Raw genomic sequence first — 13,997 nt, 5'->3', positions numbered from 1 at the left:
AAAACTGTGGAAATACATTAGTGAAATCACTTGTAGAATTGAGAATGCTCTTAGAATGTTTGCAAATTAATGCATTTAAAATTCTTGTTTTGCACCAAGCAACATTTCCTAACGTGTATTTTAACGAGGCCCAAAAATCTTTTCAATCGACTCTTGCTCACCGTTACATGAATAAGACATTTAGTAAAACTGCTTAGCCTTTAGAAATATGCTGACTATAGCATTGTATTCATCCAGCTCCTCACTCCATGTTGGATCATGTGTTAGAATATAAAGAGCTTATTAAAACTGCCTATTTTAAATGATGACTTAGAGATTTTGTGAATGCTGCTTCCGAATAACATGGATAGTTGCTATCATATTACTGACAAGCCATTGTTCACACATTGAGATCATAGTGCTTCCTTAGCTTAGGTAAGAGGGTTCTCATTTGAACCTTCCCTCATTTAACAAGTGCTATTATAAAATGTATTGATCATGGCAATGAGAGTGCAGACTGTGGGAATTGGAAGAAGAAGCATCTTATGACTGAAAACATTTCCTAGTGAACTATTCTCATTGGATATCTACAGAAGACGCCTATAAAATTGTTATGAAAGTATGAACCTACATTAATGAGTGTTCTTAGCTAGCTAAAATACACATCCTCATTGTTTTACACTTAGTACCCTTATTTATCATTTTTTCATTCCTTTAACTTTTCCGGTAGTCCTGCTGCTGGATCTTTCCTTGCCCTGTGACTCTTCTTTATGGAGAGATCAATGCTACTGCAAGGATCGCACTTTTATTTACAATTGGTACTCAGCTGTAGGCTACTCAGCTGAGTTTCCAAAACTATTCTTTATGAGAGGCTCATCTCTTGCCCGCTCTTCTCCAGAGGAACTATTTATGTTTTCTATTTTGAATAGGTCCTTTAGTTAGCTTACGGGGTTTCTTTATGGAACACAGTGTATTTTCCGAATACTAACTTCTAACCAAATCTATTTTATATTGCTGTAAACTTACTAAACTGAATAAAGATAATTGGAGTTTCTAACTTTACGATAAATAAAGGTTTTTTTAAACTTCCACCAACCTCTCATTATTGACTAATCACCAAACTCTAAATGCCATTGATCTTTTGATTATTTTGAAAGAGCTCTAATTTGTATATGGTGGAAAAGGTCTGTCATCCTCTCCGGAACCACAAGGATTCTCCATGGCGAGATTTGCAAGTGGATGCATATAAAGATTGAACCATCTTAGTGAGTCCTTGGGCTCCTGCAGTACCATCTAACATAGAGCTCACTGGTATAGGCAAGGAAATCTGAGCAGATAAAAAAACAGCAGATGTGACCTTTTTTGCAGGGAACTCATACCCAAAATAGAGGTGTTCTCCTCTCCCACCCCAAATACCACCACCACCTGCACATATAGGTCCCTCAAACTTACCTTTCTTTTTTATGTAGGGAAAATATATTTAAAAACATAGCCTTTTTCTCATAGTAGTACATGCTTTGATAAAAGGCATTATTTAAGACATACACCTCTATTGGTATGATGGGGCTAATGAGGACAAAAGCCTGAACACTGCGGAACCTCCACTCTCCAATTGCTCAGCAAAATTGGTGGTAGCCATTGCGTCTTCATTATTTATCACAGTGGTGGGTTGTATCACCTCTCTCTGGCAAAAAGCAAGAATAGAGAAGCCTACACATTACTTGTTACCACTCAAGTGAGACGTGGATATAGGTGACATTCTACCTCTGGTAAACTCAATTTGGTTTGCCAAATGGAATCTGAAAGCAGCCCAACAATGGCATATTTGGTGATCTTAACAGGCACAGAAAAGATTTAAGAGTTGTGGTAAGTCTCCCTGACTACCATTGATGTAGCATTCTCTCGGAGCAGGACTACTCAGATATGTCCCACACTTGCCAGCCTACCATCATTCCACAGTATGTCACGAAGCCTGACGGTCATAGGTTATATTGAGGCACAGGTATATTAAAAAGAATGTAAATTATTGAGTACTCCCTTAAACTAAAGCATTCCTATAATGACAGCCTGTGCCACAGTTTGATGCAGTTTGTTGGTAGTAAAAACAAAAAATGCACTATTTTAGTTCTATGAAATGTGACTTTTTGGTGGAATGATAGCCAAAGAGGTGTGGCGCAGTGACCAGGGTGCCTGACTCCGGACCACGGGGTTTTCGGTTAGACCGACGGCGGCAGGTTAGTCCAGCACCATGTGACGCTGGGCAATAGCTAGCTTAATCTTCCGAACAGCCCCCAGCGCCGGGACACCTCTCCGGAGGTAGCTGTGCGCTTTACAAATGCTGGTATTTTATTTCATTATTTTATTAATTTCAAAGCAGTGTGCGTCATCAATAAGATATTCTGGGCAGATATTCACAAAGGTTCTGTGAGCAAAAGTCTTAATGTTTTGCCTATGTACATAATATACAAAACTCCCAATGTTTTTGCACTTCAACTCAACACCTCTTAGAAAGTCAAAAGCAACATCAGAGGCTGTCAATGAGGACTTATGAACACGAACTATTCCTCAAAAGCCTCTGTTTTTGCAAAAGGGAATATGATGGAATATTTACCTTCAACTGTTTGACACTTCCCCATTCAGCAGACAATTCTTCCCAGCACACTCATCTATCCTGAATGCATCGTCTTGAGTGTTCTTCACAGGCAGGCTGCTGTAATGGTTCGACATCACACTGATGTATGCCAGAGCCAGCCAGTGTGGGTATACACCTTTGAAAGCCTGACATCAATCATCAAAGTATTCGAATTAGTTGACATCTCATGAGATAAAGCGTCTCTCTTGACCTCGCAGAAATTGTTTGAAAATCCTCCGCCTTGAAAATTCAAAATGCCCACATTAAAAGCAAAATGCGTGTCTATATGAATTAACTAGAGGCAAAACAGCAGAACGGTTTGTTACAACTGGGGTAGATTATGTGCTTTTCATATTTTAGACCTTACAAATGAGTGGTTTTCCCATAAACAGTTTGCGAAAACATTGACCAGAATAAAAATGAAAAGGGTTTACCTAAACAAGATAATGTTCTCAATAGCATAATGGAAGGTTTACCTGATCTTTACCTATTATCTGACTATTGTTTGTTGTTTGACTCCTTAATTTACATATATATTGGGCATGGCATTATATTCTCGATGTGGGCACAAGCCTCAGTGTGTGACTTGGCATCCTTGGTGTGGTTTTTCATCTTTTTGCCTCTACCCGCCGTTTTTTTTTTACAGTATGCCTGATTTCGTTTTTGCTGGATTTTGAGCTCTGGGCACTTTGCCACTGATGATCAGTGCTAAAGTGCAAGTGTTCCCTGTGTAAAGTGTGACTATGTTTGGTTGTCCATGATTGACCTATTTAATTTACTGGTAAGTCCCTAGTAAAGAGCATTGGGTGTGACCAGGGCCTGTAAATTGAATACCACTAGTGGGCCTGCAGCACTGATTATGCCACTCACATGAGTAGCCCTGCAAACCTGTCTCAGGCCTGCCACTGCAGTGTCTGCAAGAGCAGTTTTTAACTGCCATTTCGACCTTGCAAGAGAACCCACTTGCCAGGCCCTAATCTTTCCTTTAATACATGTACGGTATCCCTAAGGTGAAAGGTAAGACATGTACAGATGTGTTTTGCATGTCCTGATAATTAAGTAGTGAAGTACTGCTAAATTCTTTTTCACTATTGCAAGGACTATCTCGCCGATAGGTTAATGAATAGAGCTGCATTGTAACATCTTCCAAGTGTAACTTTCAATTGTGAAGAGGTTGATAGATGTAGTTTGGGTTCTTTCTGTGAAGATGGTTTTTCAATTGTGTGTTGGAAAATTAAAACTTTAGAAACTGTATATTTTCTTGCTTTAAAATCCTGTGCCTCTGCCTGCCTGTGGAATCCACGTCTGGTTTAGACTGACACTTGGGCTGTTTGTGCATTCACTCTAGACAGTCACACAAAATGTGCCCTGTATAACCAGGCTGATGAGCTTTCCTAAGCTACAGTGATGGGAGGAGTTGTTACTGACACTGGAATAGGGCTGTGCCTATCCTTTCCCAATGCTGTCTGCACCCCCCGAACTGTGTCTGGACCCGTCAAGGCAAGGCAAGATCTGTGTAAAACAAAGACTATCCTTTGAAGTAGGACTACTTCAACAGCAGAACAAGGTATAAGTATTGGACCAGTAACCCCACATTTTTAGAACACTTCTTGATCAAGAGGAGTTTCTGCCACAAGGACGAGCTGGAGAGCTGTCCAGAGAAGAACTGTCCCCTTGTTGTTTTGCTTTTCTGGGTTGGTCTGCAGATGCTGCTTCTGTATTGGAGAGTATAAGGACTGGACTTTGGTTTGTATCGTGCTTGAGAAAATTCTCCAAGGGCTTGTAGGTGCATGCCTCCTGTTAAGAGGTCTCAGGGCCATAAAAGACTTCACCTGCAGCCCCTGGACTCCTCTGCTGGGAATTCTGACCTACCAAGTGGTGCCAATTCCAGTTCTGGGCCCTAGTAGGTGGCTTTGCTGCAGAAAGAAGAAGGAAATCCATGCAGTGACCTGCCATGCCTGTTGTTCCTGTGTCAAGCTTGCTGTGCAGTTGAAAAACCAAAGCATCACCGTGCTGCGGCTAAAGGATCGATGGTGCACCTGTTTACAGCTGGGAGCATTGACCCCATCACGTTCAGGTTTTCCACGCATTGCATCTGTGCACCATGTTTCCGTTGCATTCCCCCCGCAGAAACGACCATCCTTTGGATTTCAATGCATTGCTTCTCCTCACAGTAAGGAATCGACGCAACACTTCTCCTGCGTGCAGTAGAACTGACTCCTCCATTCCCCTCGGACTCAAGAATTGATGCATCTCTGTGTCTTACGACTCTGCTCTCCTTTTCAGCTGTTTTTCATCTTGGATTTTGATCCATCAAAGGTATATGGTCCTAAAATCACTGCATCCATAGAGTTCTATGGACAGAATTGCAAAAAACTTTAAAAAGTGATATCTTGAGTTCTGTATGTTGAATGTTTGTTGTTTCGGTATTGTTTGGTTGAGAAAAAGGGTGTTTATTTTTCTAAGCTGATGTGGTGTCCATTTGTAGTGTTTCACTGTGTACTGTATGTGTTTTGTACAAATGCTTTACACATTGCCTCTGAGATAAGCCTGACTGCTGGTGCCAAACTACCAAGGAGGTGAGCAGGTTAACTTGGGTGAGACCCCCCTTTCTAGCACTCAGAAAATAGGCACATTTGATCTTTCTCAGTGTAGCAATAGCAGAACAGGGATTTTTCGTGTTACTTGTGTGAGCTGCAACAGATATAATTGCCTAAATGAAATAGCCCCATTATGCAAACCATCACCTATCAACCAGCTGCAGTGTTGGTAGTTAACCTTCATTTCAATGGGTGACTTTCCTCCATGTACCCTATTTATAAGCTGTCCTTATGATTACAGTGCTAATATGAAAAGAAGATGACTTCCTGATTAAATTCATAATGTCTCAGATTGCACATCTACATTCCCCCAGAATAATGAAAAGATCATCAGTTGCCTTCACTCCTAAAACTATCCCGCCTTTTGCATTTTCCCCAAGCAACCTAATACTTTCCTTGTTGCCCCTCATCATAACTATGCCTCTCTGAGCTCACTTCTAATATTCCTTCAATAAACTCATCTTGGCACCCCCTTACACTTTATTCCTACAAATTCTCTAGAATCTATCTGACCTTACACACAGCCATCTATTAGGGGTCCTCAAGTGACTATAATGCCCTTCTAGCTACTTCTGCTTAAAATTGTGTTTTTATGCCAAAATTCATGAAAATCGTATCAACGACCTGTGACTCAATCTACGAATCTAAGTATCAACAATCTTCATTCCACCATGATCACTAAAAATTTCTTTCAATTCCTCAACATTTCCCAGAAAAACATCTTTCTTATATCCTCATCTTACGAGATCTAGCTGTGGCCCTTAGTAATGTTATTGTGCATTTGTTTGCGATACAGTCTAGCATTATCTCATCGGAGTAGCGCACTGCATTACTTGATGATTGTCCCAATTACATCTCAGTAATGGGATGCTGTATGTACCTGGGTCCAATAGATATCATAGAAGAGAAATCAGTTTTATAGAGTAGATTTAGGGAGTGGAATATGTATTGGAAATAAGTATGGCTCAGTTTATTGTATTTACAGACAAAATTCACACATACTCACAAGTGCAAGCACATGGCTATGAAGTGACTTATCCATAACAGAATTTGTCGTTTGTTCAGTTGACTTTATTTACATATTTAAATTGCACTGGTTTACAAGTAAAATCGTAGTGAAATTAAGTGATTTATCTAGAATATAATTTTGTCTGGATATGTTCCTGAACCAGAATTATAACCCAAGTCTCCAGGTTCCAAGTTCAGTAACAGAGCCACGTTCACACATCTACTCCAATGCAACTCAATAAAATTACCATCTAGCCTTTCACTTATCAAGTCAGGTAGCCGGGTATTGTGTCCATATGTCTACTAAATTAAAAATCACCCTAACCCTGTGAGTGTTCATGAGGGCTGTAAGAAATGGGAGTCTAGTTGGCAATGCTTTGCACCTTTGCCCAAGTAGACATAATAATGGGGATACACTTCTGAAATAACCCCTGCTCACCCCTTTGGTAACTTGGCATGAGCAGTCAGGCTTATCTCAGAGGCAGTGTGTAAAGCATTTGCACATAACCAGCAGAAATACAGTGAAAACACTACAATCTGACACCACACCAGTTTAGAAAACTATCCAATAGTTTATATAGTTAAAACAAGACCAAAACAATAAAGTTCCAACATACAGTAATTAAAAAATGCATTTCCTTGAAGTCGGTAGCTCCGTCCGGTGCTACCGCGATGCTGAAAACAACAGAATCCAACAGTTCCATCTGACCGTGTCGGTCAGTGCATCTGAAGACTCATAAACAGTACCTTTTTGTTGCAGCTGATCATGTTGGTGCGGGCAATAATGGCAAATGTCACAGTTGTGATGCGAAATGTAGCGGTGTGGCATGCGGTGCCCTAAAGATGCGGTGCAGGCATCGGCTCAGTGGTGGTTATCCAGCGGCGTCAGTCAGACCAGGGCTGCAGTGGGGAGTGGAGGCGGTGCTCATTGCGGTGCTGACAGATCGTGGTTCAGGAGACAGAGCCAGTTGCGGGGAGTTGGCGTCTGTCATGGAAACACCAATCCATAACACAATTTACAATAGGAGCATTTGCACTGAACAACAGTGAGACAGTGTGCACTAAATTAGCCAAAACAGAGTCAAAACTGGGAGGTCAAAAAGCAAAAAGACAGGGGAAACATGCCAAAAGATGGCAGGTCTAACAGGGGCATTTTCACAGACCCTCCTATTTTCCCATACACCATCTCCCACGTCACATAATTTCTGCTTGAGCTTCTCCTCTAACCCCTTACCTGTTGAAAAACAAATATCTCTAATGTCCATATTTTTCCCTGTAATTCCAAGCTGTATAATCTCAACTTAATGCAATCATATAATCAATGGTAAAGTGCTGTCAAATGCTTTAATCAACTGAATGGATAGGATGCTTCCCTAGTCGCATAACTTTTCAATTAATTCCCCTTCTGCCCACAAACTATGGGGATCATTACGATGGCGGTCGGACTTTTGTCTGACCGCCATTGTCGCGGGACTTGGGACTGGCCGCCTGTAAGGCAGCGGTCCCACACATGAGATTACGATGCGACCACCACCGTGGCGGTCGCATTGTGTATCTCTAACATTGTGGCAGGTGCTGCTTGCTGCAGCACCCACCGCAATGTCCAAAATGCACTGTCGGCATTTCTCTGCGGTGGAGATGTCATCAGTGATGTCATGAGTGATGTCACTGACCATGTCATGAGTGATGTAATATGTGACGTCATCAGCAGTGCATTGCGGGCGCGCGAGTTATAGTTAGCTGAACTAACTATAACGGGGGAGTTTCAATGGTTTTGTACGAGTGACAAGTCCAGCTAACTATAACGCCCCTGAAACCTATGGTTTTTTCAGTGAATTTCTAAGGTTTTTTAAATGCTAATTCCTAACTATAACGTGCCTGAAACCTATGAATTTTTCAGTGAATTTCAAAGGTTTTTTAAATGCTAATTTCTAACTATGCCTACAGAGATAGGACATGTGAAGAAAGAAGAAAAAACGCACAGAAAGAAAAAAAAGAGGTGCAGGAAGAAACAACAGAAGTCCTCAAAGACGAAGAAAAGTGCAGGAAGAAGGATAACGTGCAGAAAAAACAAACAGAAGAGCAGAAAGAAGCCTTGTTGCAAAATCATTCTGTACCCTCAACTTTTTCAGACTGATACTGGTGGTAACTGAGTCAGACTAACCAGTCCTAGAGCCAGTGCTATGTTAAAAGACACTCAGAATACAGTGAAAACACCTACATACAATAGGGAACACTATGCGTTGGGGTTCCCCTGTGATCAGCATGACCTCCTCTGTAAGCCCCTAGTATATAATAGGGCAGGGGATTAAAACTACCTCTTAAAACGTGCTACAGGGCGTGTTTGCACACGTCACCTCAGGCCCCTTCCCTCACTTCCCCACTGTGTAAACACGCCCTGTGGCCGTTTTAAGTTGGGAGATTAAGTCCCTTTGAATCCTGAGGGTCCCTAGGGTCCAACTAGGCCACTAGCTACCTCCAGTAAGCGCCACAGAGCTGCGTTGCAGAGAGATGTAAAAAGGGGCACGGCCTAGACCACCTCTCTGAAACGCAGCGCAGTGGCGCTTACTGGAAGCACCTGGTGGGCTAGTTGGGCCCCAGGGTCCCTCAGGATTGAAGGGGAATTATTTCCCCAACTTAAAACGTGCCACAGGGCTTGTTTGCACACGTTAACTCAGGCCCCGTCCCCTCCCTTCACCACTGTGTAAACACGCCCTGTGGCCGTTTTTATTTGGGAGATTAAGTTCATTTGAATCCTGAGGGTCCCTAGGGTCCAACTAGCCCACTAGGTACCTCCAGTAAGCGCCAAAGAGCTGCGTTGCAGAGAGGTGTAAAAAGTGTCACGGCCTGGACCACCTCTCTGCAACGCAGCTCAGTGGCGCTTACTGGAAGCACCTGGTGGGCTAGTTAGCCCCCAGGATTGAAAGAGAATTATTTCCCCAACTTAAAACGCGCCATAGGGTGTGTTTGCACACGTCACCTCAGGCCCCGTCCCCTCCCTTCCCCACTGTGTAAACACGCCCTGTGGCCGTTTTTTAAGTTTGGAGATTAAGTCCCCTTGAATCCTGAGGATCCCTAGGGGCAAAATAGCCCACTAGGTACGTCCAGTAAGCGCCACTGCAGAGAGGTGTAAAAAGGGGCACGGCCTGCACCACCTCTCTGCAACGCAGAGCAGTGGCGCTTACTGGAAGCATCTGGTAGGCTAGTTGGCCCCCAGGGTCCCTCAGAATTGAAAGGGAATTATTTCCCCAACTTAAAACACGCCACAGGGCGTGTTTGCACACGTCACCTCAGGCCCCGTCCACTCCCTTCACCACTGTGTGAACAAGCCCTGTGGCCATTCTAAATTGAGAGATTAAGTCCCCTTGAATCCTAAGGGTCCCTAGGTTCAAACTAGCCCACTAGATACCTCCAGTAAGCGCCACAGAGCTGCGTTGCATAGAGGTGTAAAAAGGGGCGTGGCCTCAGAACACCTGTCTGCAACGCAGCTCCCTGGCGCATTCTGGAGATACCTGTTGGGCTAGTTGACCCTCAGGGACCCTCAGTATTGAAGGGGAATTAATTCCCCAACTTACAACTGGCCAGGGGGCACGTTTGCAGAGTGCTGCAAGGAGGGGCGATGCCGGTTTTTTATTTATTTTATTTTTTTAAGAAGGAGGGCTGTGTGGACCCCCTTCTTTTTCTAATTTACTGGCCCTGGGGACCCCATCCCCCAGGGCCTGCACCCTATTTTTTTTTGTTGAAAAAAATACATTTGGCCCTCCCAAGGCCTTAATCGGCCCAGGGGACCCCAACCCCCGGGTCATGGCCTTTTTTTTTTTTTATTCTTTAGGAGTGGGCTGCGTTGCCCCCCTCCTCAGGCCACTTATGGCCCCTGGGACCCCATCACCCGGGGCCGGCCTTTGTTTTTTATTTTAAAAAAAAATATATATTTATAGAAACACCTAGGACATGCTGGACAAACCGTACGTACCTATCACCATGACGATTTGCGTGATATTCATTAAAAGGCGACTATGCATAGAATAAATCCACATGGAATGTCTTTACACCGCTAGTGAAGCTCTGACGTGTCTGACGCCCTACCGTGCCTAATCCCGGCGTCCCCGTCGGTGGGTACTCTCCAAGTAGACAACCTTGTCGTTTATTTATACAAACATGGGTAGCTATTGACGGGCACATTTAATATACATGCACACCAAGTCATTCAAAGGGGATTCGACAAAAATTCGACCAAACTATGCAAAAAAAAACCCTCACGTTAATAAAATACACATCCACCGCCGGATGTGTAATACTTTTTATTTTACTCTCTGGAAAGGAGACGAACCTCACTTGAGAGTCACAGCATGCTCCTGGCTGAGCCCAATGCTGTGTTACACCCACCAGTGCCCGTCGAGTGCCTCACACCTCTGTGTTGTATTCCACCAGCTAGTGTGTATGCTATGACACTCTCTAGCCCTTGTGCACTGTAACACCACCCCGTGAATATGTCATGCCACACTGGCCTTCGCACGGGTTATATTGCCCCATCTAACGTGCATTCCTCAATGCCTATGTTATAACGCACAGCGCTATGCCATACATATTACAATCTGGGATCCATATCTTTGTCACAGTGCGTATGAAATGTTACACTTCCCAGCACATATTTTATATTACAACTTTAGAGACTAGTTAGGTTACACAACACTGCCCTGTGCATATTACACTCCAAGGCGCATATCGCATAGCACGCGCTAGTACCTGTGCTATCTCGCGCTCTCCAATGAATCTGTCATTGCGCACAATATATTGCATATTATATTTCACGCCCCGGTTCAACTTATATCACACTTTTTGGTGCATAGTTTATACCATATACTATATCTAGTTTTCATTTTCAATTGTGCTCTCATAACTATGTTCTATATAACACTGCGTCCACCTACCCTTTTCACGGGCATTACATTTTGCGATGGGGGTGGAGGGTCAGGGGGTGTTTCTGCCAAGTGAGCCCGGAGTCACAGTCACAAACGTCCTCTTCTTCCTGAATGAAAGTGAGATTATGCTGCATACTTGTTCATATTTTAAGTAGTTCGCACAGACACACATTTTAAAAACAATAAAGTTCCTAACCTTCTCTGAACAGTTAGCTTGCTGCCCCAAACACCTCCTCCCTATCCTCTGTTGTCTGAATCCATGGACTAGCCTCCTCCCTCCTGCCATGCATGGTCTGATGTGCTGCCACTGCCCTCCATGTAGCATGATGTACCAGTCCACTCCTCCTGTACTCCATTGCCCAATTCTTTGGCCCATCATTGACCTCCTGCTTAGCCTCTGTGCTTAGCTTGCTGCCCCTATTCTCCTTCCCCCTGCCCTCCAATGTCTTTGTGCATGCCCCTGCTCCATCCTTTTTGCCCACCATGTTCCATGGACCTGCCACTCCTATCTACTCTGAGTGTTCTGTTGAGCTGCCACTCCCCTCCCACCTGCCTAGCATTGTCAGATGACTGTAACCTGTCCCTGCCACCTCCACCCTGCCTGTCCACATGCCATGCCCCTATCCCCTATCCCCTTCCTCCTGTCCTCCATGGTCCATTTTACTGCCACACCCGTCTGCCCTCCCTGGTCTGTTGTGCTGCAACTGCTCCTCCTGCCTGCCCCGCGTGGTCTGTTGTGAGGCCCCTTCCCCTGAACTCTCTTGTCTGTGCCCAGGTCCTGACCCTCCCTTCTATCCTCCATGGTCCTTTGTGCATGCCCCTGCACCCTCCTTCTTGCCCATCATAGCCATTGTGCTGCTACTAACCCTCCCGCTTGCCATGCATGGTCTTCTGTGCTGCCATGGCCCCTCCCACCTTCCCTGTGTGGTCAGCTAGCTGCTCCTGACCCCCTCCCACCTTCCCTCCATGGTCTGTGTGTATGCCATCATAGTCTCATTGTTGCTCTCCATGGTGTGTCTTGTTTCTAGTGCCCATCCTGCCTGACCTCCATTGTCATTCTGCTGCTCCTGCCCTGCCCCCTTACCCCCAGCCCTCTGTTTCCATGTGCAGACCCCTATTCCCTCCCTCCTGGCTTGTCTGTTCCATTGTAATGCCCTTGATCCGTCCCTCCTGCCCTTTATGGTCTGTTATGCTTCAGCTTTCTCTTCTGTCTGTCCATTAAGTTCTCTGTTGTCCATGTGCATGGTCCTGTCCCCTCCCTATTGCTTTCTATGGATTGTTGTGCTGCACTCCCGTCCCGCATGCGCTGTGTGGAGTATTGTGCTGCTGCAAACCCTGATGCCTGCCCTGTAGGGTCAGTTTGGTGCACCTCTCCATGTCCCTCCTGTCCTCTGTTATCCAAGTCCATGTCCCTACCCCAATTCCTCCTGCCTACCATGATCCAATGTACCATACTTGCGAACATTTTGAACTTGATAAGAGGGAGATTTTGAAAAAAAAATGGGGTATTGATTTTCCCCTTTGAGTTACATTGAAAAAGAGGAGATTGTAGACAGGAGCCCATTTGAGCTTAAAAACATTGGACCTTTCCTGGCTGAAACGGGTCTGTTGGCATGTATGGTTGTACTACCACTGCCTCTTCCTTCTGCCCACAATGGTCTATTACATTGCCACAGCCTCTCTTGTCAGTCCTGTATTGTTGGTTTGTTGCCCCTGCCCCCCTTTCCACTGCCCTCCATAGTCTGTTGTGCTGCCACTGCCCTTCCTGCCTGCCCAGTGTGGTCAAATTGTTGCCTCTGCACTCTCCTACCTGCCTTCAATTTTCAGAGTCCGTGCCCCTGGCCTCTGCCTCTCAACAGTATCCCAATGAACAACTAGATTGCTAACATTCTATATTTATTACAAAAATGTGGAACACCTGACGTCATCTTGATGTAATCAAAACTGTAATACCTAGAGTATTTCCTTTAGAAATTACATATATGAGAGGGTCTTATTTGCATCAAAATTATGGTTAGTGCTCTAAAAAACTAAAATGAGGACATATTTTCTGAGTTTTCAAAAAGCGACAAAGAACTTTTAAATTATTTGTAATCTTTATGGTTTTTTTATCCAGTTGACCACTTGATTAAATGTTGCACCTAGGGGAGAGGATGTGGTGTTACTTCCAGAGCTGCAGACTTTGCAACTGGGGAACCAGGTTGGAGTTTCTGCTTCAGCTCAACATTCTGTGATTCTGGTCAAATCACTTGATCTCCCCATGTCTACAACCAAAATGAATTTGATCTTGTGTGATGTAACCAATGCTCATGTAAAGCACTCCAATACCTGACAAGTCTGCACTATATAAAAGTGCAAATACACAAAAAATAAGTGTTTTGCACACTTCTGTCATTGGGCTACATGTGGGCTACATCTGGGTGATATTTGTGCTGCATTTGGGCTCTTTTGTCTCTGGTGGCCATCTTGGGAGATTTATTTGTTATGAAATTTCCTAATTTCCTCATTTACTGCAGTCTCCTCAGTAGGAAATGCTTTCAGTTTTTTACTTTGATTCCATCAAGAAGGTATTCAGATATGTCACACATTTGCCATAAATTCTGAATGTTAGCACTCTAGTTGCTCATTGGATAACTGTTGTAAAGCTACTGCTCACCACGGAAGTCTGCTGCTGGTATTAAAAGTGCATGTTTCAGTCTGCATATCAGAATTTTTTAATGAAATAGAAGAGGATTTGAGAAGTCACTCAAAATGTGCTCTAATTTTTCTTTCTTCAGCACTAATCATAATTTCTATGGCAATATGAAGCCCCTCATGTTGTTTCTTTGTAAACTAAATGTTTTAAGTGTTACCAGT

The sequence above is a fragment of the Triturus cristatus genome, chromosome 5_2, assembly GCF_964204655.1.
Source record: "Triturus cristatus chromosome 5_2, aTriCri1.1, whole genome shotgun sequence".
Lineage (NCBI taxonomy): Eukaryota > Metazoa > Chordata > Amphibia > Caudata > Salamandridae > Triturus > Triturus cristatus.
Note: the sequence above shows the minus strand (reverse complement) of the source record.